We start from the raw sequence: 8,044 nt of genomic DNA, 5'->3' as shown, positions 1-8,044 counted from the left end.
ATGTATGCCTTGGCTGAAGATGATCTGTATCGCTTTTGCCCACATAAAGTGGTACAGATTCAGTAAATGATGGGGAGAGGACAGAAAATCAGATCTGTCACAAGGAAGTAGAAGGAGCCTTGGATTTGAAATCAAGAGACCTGAATTAAAGCCCATTCTGCCACTCCCTAGCTGTGTGACCTCAGGCTAGTCACTTACCGTCTCTGAGGGAAGAGAGGAACTGGGGAGCCTCAGTTTCCCAATCTTTTTTCCTCCTCATTTTTTTTGGAGCCATTGGGGTTAAGTGACTTGCTCAGGATCACACAGCTAATAAGTATCTGAGGCTGGATTTGAACTCAGGTCTTCCTAACTCCAGGCCGGCACTCTATCAATTGCCCTCACCTAGCCGCCCAAGACAGGTACACAAATGATACATTTTCCTACGTGTATGTAAACTAATGTCCACAGATCCTTTGTTGAGGAGCTTATACTTGAAAACTTCGGTTCTAGAGTTACATCTCCATTGGGACCCTACAGGTTGTTTCTTTTCACTTTATTTTAGGAGTAGGCCAGGGCTTGATGGTCCCGGGGGTAGGGGGGCAATCTGCCTTCTTGGCACTAAGCCCCAGTACATTTTGCCTAGTGGTCTGGCATGCTAGGAATTTGCCTGGCCTGCTATGGAGAGGGTGTTCCACTCTGGGAAGTCTTGGCAAAATAGACTTAGTTAATCAGGCTCCTGTCCAACCTGGAAAATGTTCCTGACTCATTGGTGTTTACTGCGTGTAACCGATTTTTATCAGAAGAATGTTGTTTGGAATGGTCCTCAGAGATGGGCAGACAAGAGGCGAGGAAGGTCATCCCAGGATCTACTCTAAACCAATGCCAATTGGAGCTCGGGATTGCTATCTGTGACCAGTAGGCCCATAGCCAAGCTGTGAGCAATCCTGCCTCCCTGGAGGGGATCCTAGCTCAACCCTGTGGCCGTTCCAGAGGGTTTGTGGTGTCTAAACTCTTGTCTTGGTCCTCCAGGAAAATCAATAGTAAGAATCAAGGAGGGGGAAATAGAGTTTTGATCTAAGACTAGGAGGGATCAGGTCCAACTGAGCCTGAGATGATGCTCACCTTGGGTCTTCAAAGGAATCCTCTGTTCTTGATAAAGCCGAAAAGAGAGAGACTGGCTTATTTCTTCAGTTCTTTTGATAAAATCCAAGGGCATTTGGGATGTCCTGAGTTCCCCTTTACCAGAGGTCTCCAAACAAAGGCTGAATAATTATTTACTGAGGATGTTGTGTATAGAATTCTTAATCAATTTATTGAATACCTACTATGTTCAGACACAGGAGATACAAAGACAAAAATGCAAGAGTTCTCACATTCAAAGACGTTACATTTTAAGAGGAGAGACATCATGGGTTGTTATATGTTTTGCTGGATTGTTATTCAGTCCTGTCCAACTCTTCCTGACCTCATTTAGGGTTTTCTTGGCAAAGATATTGGAGTGTTTTGCCATTTCCTTCTCCTACTCATTTTAGAGATCAGGAAACTGAGGCAAACAGGGTTAAATGACTTGCCTGAGGTCACAGAGCTATCAAGTGTCTGAGGTCGGATTTGAACTCATGAAGTTTTCCTGACTCCAGACCAGGCACTCTATCTACCGTGACACCTAATTACCCTGCTGTATGTGTATTCTGTACAAAATATATACAAAGTTAATACATACAAGGTTATTTTTAGGGGTAAGACACTAGCAACTAGGACAGGAATCGGAGAAGGCTTCATGTAGGAGGTGATGCTTGAGCTGAACCTTGAAGGAAACCAGGAGTTTAAAGAGGTGAAAATCAATTGGCAAGGTATGGGTTGGATTCCATGACCTTCTAGGTTCCTTACAGACCTGTAATAATTATCATAGTAGACTTTTATACACTTTACAAATATTGTCTCATTTGATCTTTGCAACAACCCCAGCAGATAAGTGCTATTATTGTCTTCATTTTACACATGAGGAAACTGAGTAGGGTGAAGTGACTTGCCCAAGGTCACACCACTAGGAAGTATTTGATTCTGGATTTGAAGTAGGTCCTCTTAGACTCCAGGCCTAGCATTCTATCAATGGGCACTCCCTAGTTGTTCTATGATCCTGCCTGTAGTATTTAATTTTTAATGTAGTTGTCTTTTTAAAAATTTAGTTTACTAAATTTTTAATTTAGTAGTCTTTAGTTTTTTTAAAAAGTGAATTACAGGTTAAAAAAATACAAAGGCATTTTCCTTTCTGAAGCTAAAGATAAAAGTATTACAAGATTCTTCCTGCTGTCTGGGGGCTTCTTTCCCCACACGTGGGTATCATGGGGAAGGTTTGTTTCCAAACTTCTGGAGTGGATCAGGGCCTCTGTACCATTCAGAGGATGGTCAGAGGGAATCCTGTTGTTTGGATTGGACCTGGACATTCCAAGATAACAGGGGAATGTTGGTGGATGTGCTCCACGCCTCCTACAGAAACCCTCCCCTCCGTAATTGACTCCACCTAGTTCTAATCATCACACATCCCCTTGGCACATGGTACAGATTTTACACCAGTTTCTTTTCTACTCTGTTTGTCTGTTGTCTTATGTCTTCCCCAGCCTTTGTTTCTTGTTTCCCTATTAGAGTTATTTTCTGAAGGTGCCCATCTGTGACAGGAAATCCTGATTGTGTGGTCTGACACCAGGAAATCATTATCGAGGGTTCCTCAAATCATGATATTGAAGACATCACTGACATCCCCAGAGTGATTCAAACAACAACAATAATTATAACTAGCTTTTACATAGCACTTACTGTGTGCTAGGCATTGTGCTAATCCCTTTGCAAGTATTATCTCATTTGATCCTCAAAATCACCCTGGGGGGTAGGTGCTATTATTACCCCCATTTGGTAGTTGAGGAAACTGAGGCAAACAGAGGTCAACTTGCTCAGGGTCACACAGATAATAAGTGTCTGAGGTCAGATTTGAAGTCAGGTCTTCCTGACTCCAAGCCCAGTGTTCTATTCACTCTACCACTTTATAGTCTCATTACCTTACATTCCTCTTACAATCAGAATAACTTACATTTTCATATTCAGTGCCTAGGACCGTGCCTGGCATACAATACATGTTTAATAAATCCTTGTTGCCTGATTTGATATAGCACTTTAAAATAGACAAAATACTTTCTTCAGATAATGCAGGTGTTGTCACCATCATGAGGAACCAGCTCTCTGAGAGGTTAAGTGGCTACAGAACTAGTGAGAGTTGGAGCTAGAACTTAAACTCAGGTGTCTAGATCATTCACTAGTAGGTAGTCAGGTGGTGCAGTGGATAGAGAGCTGTACCTGGAGCCAGGGTGACCAAATCCACCTTCAGACACTTCCTAGCTGTATGATGCTGGGCAAGTCACTTAACCTCTACTTGCCTCAGTTTCCTCATTTGTAAAAGAGGAATGATAATAGCACCTACCTCTCCTGGTTGTTGTGAGGGTCAAATGAAATGATATTTGTAAGGTACTTTGCAAGCCTCAAGTACTAGATGATATTAATAATTAGTGTATTAATAATTATTAATTATCAATAAATCCTAGGTATTATTATTACCAAGTCCAATGCTTTCACAATTACATTGTCTCTAAGGTATGGCCCTATCGATCTGAGCTGTTACTAGAAAGCAAAGGTTCTTCATTCATTCATTCATTCAAAAATATTTAAGTACCTTCTCTATTCCAAGTACCATGAGAGTTCAACAATAAATAAGCCACAGTGGCTGTCCTCAAAGAGCTAGCAACTAGGAGAGGGGCTAAGACACCCACGGTTTATTTACATGCATGGTTTATTTACTTTGTTGATAGAAGGACATTTCATCCTTTCTCTTTCTCCCCATCCCCCACCCCACACCTTTTTTTTTTTTCCTTTCTGATCTCCAGTTGGGTGGTGAAAAATTCCGTCAAGATTTCCAGCTCTATGATCTCTGCCTGGCATTTTATCTTCTACCACTTTGGCATATCTACATACATCCCTCTCTACAGAATTGGTAACAGGGTAAGGCAAGATAGATTGTGGTTTTCTAGGATCCCCAAAGCACAGGAGCAATAAGGGACACTTTTAAAATATATTTTATATAAATGCCTGTGTTTTCAGTACCAGAAAATTTTGCTCTCTATGGCACACGTTTATCTGAGGGCAAGTCATGTTGTGGCCACACAGGGCTATAATATTCCAACCTTGCTAATCATCCACAAGTGACTTGTCCTGGCCGTGCCCCACTGAGGATTTAGGGATGTCAGACTCTGCAGCAGAGACACAATCCATTTTTATCTAAGCTAGTCCCTCTCTCTTTTCTCTAAGCTTGAATTATGGAACCTCAGGTCTGGAATGGAGACTGAGAGGTTATTCCATTTATCCCTTGACTAGGTAGGTAGCCCTTAATCTCAACCTTCCAACATGAATGAGAATTCTTGTCTGTTTATAGCTCCAAGAAAAGAACTCTCCTAGTGTAAATATCTATTTCCTTGTTACAACCTTCCTTGCCGCCAAATTCTCCTTTTAGAGTATATGTGGGACTCAGTGCTCATGAAGCCCTGTCCTACTCATTTTACAGATAAGAAAACAGCCCAGAGATATAAAAAAGGGAATAGAATTCAACTGTACTGATTTCTGGTTCAGTGCCCTTAACAATTTTTTTTATTGATGCTCTTTTTTCTTTTATTATTGTCTCTTCCCAATGATTCCTCTTACTCCTAATAGGACCCTTCCTTGTAACAAATAAGTACAATCAAGCAAAACAAATCAATACATTACCCATATCTGGAAATGGATGCCTTATTCTGCACCCATATTCCACCATTTCTCTGTCAAGAGATTGGAAACATGTTTCACCATCATCAGGCCTCTGAAGTCAAGCTTGGCTACTGAATTGGTCAGAGTTCTGAATTCTGTCATTGTTGTTTTCCTTTATATTACAGTGATCATCTCATAAATTGGTCTCCTGATTCTCCTTACTTTGGTCATATGAATTTTCCCCAAGTTTCTTTGAATTCATATTTGTCATTTCTTATGGCACACTCATATTCCACTCATATGCCACAATTTGTTTGACCATTCCTCAATTGATGGGAACTCACTTTCCTTTTAGTTCTTTGCTATCAGAAAAAAAAGTGCTATATAAACATTGTTTATTGTATATTGTATATAAATAAATAAAATATATAAATATATGTTTATAAATACTTTTGTATACATGAGATTTCCCCCTCTCTATTCGACCCTTTTGGAGTACACACTTGTAGTTGTATCTTCCCTCCTTGACACTTCCCACTATACAATGCTGCTTCTCTTTGGATGCTGTTTAAGCTTGGTTTCTCTTATTATTTTCTCAGTAGAGATGGAGAAGAGTTGGCTTCTGTCCTGACTAATAAATCTTCATAGATTCTTTCTGCATCTCCCCACACCCAACCTCTAGGATTAACTATACACAGGGCCACCAAACCCCTGGGATTAACTACAGACAGGGCTGTTATCCTTTGTATCCACTGTCCTTTACCTCAGATAGCAGAAAGAAGATTGGAGAAACATAAGCCTTTTTAATGCTTAATGGAGAGAGGGGGCAGATGGCGATCACAGGCAGTTTTAGATAACAATTTCTTGTACCCTAGGGATTAGAGACATTTTTACTTCTGGAGGGATGTCTGGGTGTACATCCAAAACCAGTAATTTGTGAGTATGTTGCACTGTCCCTGAAAACAAAAGGATAATCCCAGTAGAACTAGTAGAAATAAAAATACTTTTCTATTTTGAAGGAGGCAGAAGCAGTGGCTTGAACCTTTGGATACAGTGCTAAGGGACTTTGCACCTTGGGATTTAACTTGGCCAGCCTTGGAGAGGTCATTCTGCCATGTTTTGCTTGTAAATGAAGAGTAGATGAGGGAAGAGGACCGAGAAAACCCTGAGTTTTAGTTCCAACTGACTTGGAATGATGGTGATGTCAGATGTGGCCACACTGAGGACAGTAATTTGCACACACAGTAGTCATCGTTCAAGGAATGTTTCTTGATCAAAGGAAAGAATGATCCTATGTGTAGGACATCGCTTTCTTACCTGATGATTTTATGTCAGGGCACTGGAAAGTTTGGGGTCAGTTTTTTTTTAAATCTCTTAGTTTTCTTTCTTTCCTCTTCCCTCCCTTCCTTCTTTCCTCCCCCTTCTCTCTGTATTTTTTCTTTGTCTGCCTGCCTCTTTCTCCTCTTGTCCCCTTCCCTACCCCTCATCCTACCCCATGTTTCTTTCTCTGTTTCTTCTTTAAGACTTTCTGTGCAGAACACCCTTTATCTCCCGGTAGGTTTAAATTCATATAGCAGCACCAAAAATCGAAGCCTGAGCAGGGTTGTAACTTGATCTAAAGCTTTCCTGTACCCCCATCCTGTTTATTCATGCATGCTAAGGCCCTTCTGCCAATGGTGGGTCATGGAATATCTGCAGACAGAAAGAATGACATAGAGAAAGAGACAGATGGTGGAGCTGTGAATTGGTCCAACGGTTCTGGAAAATAATTTGGAATTATGCAAGAATAATGACTAAACTGTTCATACCCTTTGACCTAATGATATCAACTGTTAAACGTATACCCCAAGGAGGTCAAAGACAGAAAGAAAGGGCCTATATATGCCAAAATATTTATAGCAGCATGCTTTGTGGTAGTGAAGCATTAGAAACAAAGTGGGTACTGATTAGGGAAGGGCGGAAGAAATCGTGGCATATGGCTGTAATGGAATACTATTGTGTGGTAAGAAACATGAATATGAAGAATTTCGAGAAAATTGGAAAAACTTTTAGCAACTGCTGCTGAATGAAATAAGCAGAACCAAGAGAACAATACTATAATAACAATAACTACATTAACAAAACAAAACAAAAAACAGCACTAAAAAGCAGCTGTGCTCCAATGAATTGTAATGACTAATCTTGGTTCCAGAGAACAAATGATGAGTCATACCTCCTTCTGATCAGTCAGAGGTGAAAGCCTAACCGTGTGGAAGATGACATACCACTGACAGCTGGGGTTTCTTTGTCCATGGGCCTTGCCTACATCCTTACTTTGTTACAGGAAGGACTATCGGGGGCAGAAATGACTGTGGTGCTAAAACAGAAGGCATCAATAAAACTTGAGTTAAAGCAATAGAAATAGGTACTTATAGAAAAAGTGGGGAAGACATAGAGAGGTCAGGAAGACAGAATCATCTCTGGTAGTGCTGTCCATTCCGGCACCTTTATTGTTGTAAGGACCTTGAAGTTGAGTTTTTGTGCTTCACTCCTTTGGTGGAGTCCAACTCTTTGTGATCCCATGGACCATATCGTCCATGGGATTTTCTTGGCAAAGATACTGGAACAGTTTGCTATTTCCTTCATCATTGAGGGTGAGAGAGCCATCTTATTTTTCTTTATATCTCCCCTGGGCCCCATACTATGCTTTGCATATAACTAGTATGTGATCACTAATTTTTGAATCAATGAATAGGCAAAATAAAGTTCAGAATCATCATTTCTCCCAAATGAATTTCAGTTTCTGTTTTGGCCCTGATTCTGTGAATGATTATTAATTTTGAATCATTTAAGGTGGAATAGTGTGAAAGACTCATCACCAAAAGTTTGGCTGCAAGGCGATAATTTTTTTTTCCCCCTGTGGTGACTCATGAAAGGACATTGTGACTTACAGAGAAGTCATTCCATACCCTATCACTTGGCTAGGGTGAAAACCTGAGGGGGAGAGGAAAGGACAATCATTAGTTCTTGAATCAGTGGGGCTGCCTTTAACACTCTGGGCCATTAACCCCTAATTTCCTTCTAACTCTTCCTGCTTCCCTGAAGCTAGTTTGTAAGGACTGTGTACAGCACTAATGAAAATATATCATCTGGACAATGATTCTAGGTCCCAGTCTCAATCGCTACCAGATCTAGCGCTATCTCCTGAAATTTGTATTTGCTCAAATGTATAGGCATCACTGTTTTCTACAGTAGGGGAATGTAAGCTCCTTGAGGGTAAGGATTGTTTTGGTCCTTATGT

Source organism: Vombatus ursinus, unplaced genomic scaffold (genome assembly GCF_900497805.2).
Source record: "Vombatus ursinus unplaced genomic scaffold, bare-nosed wombat genome assembly UNPS02014959.1, whole genome shotgun sequence".
In the NCBI taxonomy this organism is placed as follows: domain Eukaryota; kingdom Metazoa; phylum Chordata; class Mammalia; order Diprotodontia; family Vombatidae; genus Vombatus; species Vombatus ursinus.
Note: the sequence above shows the minus strand (reverse complement) of the source record.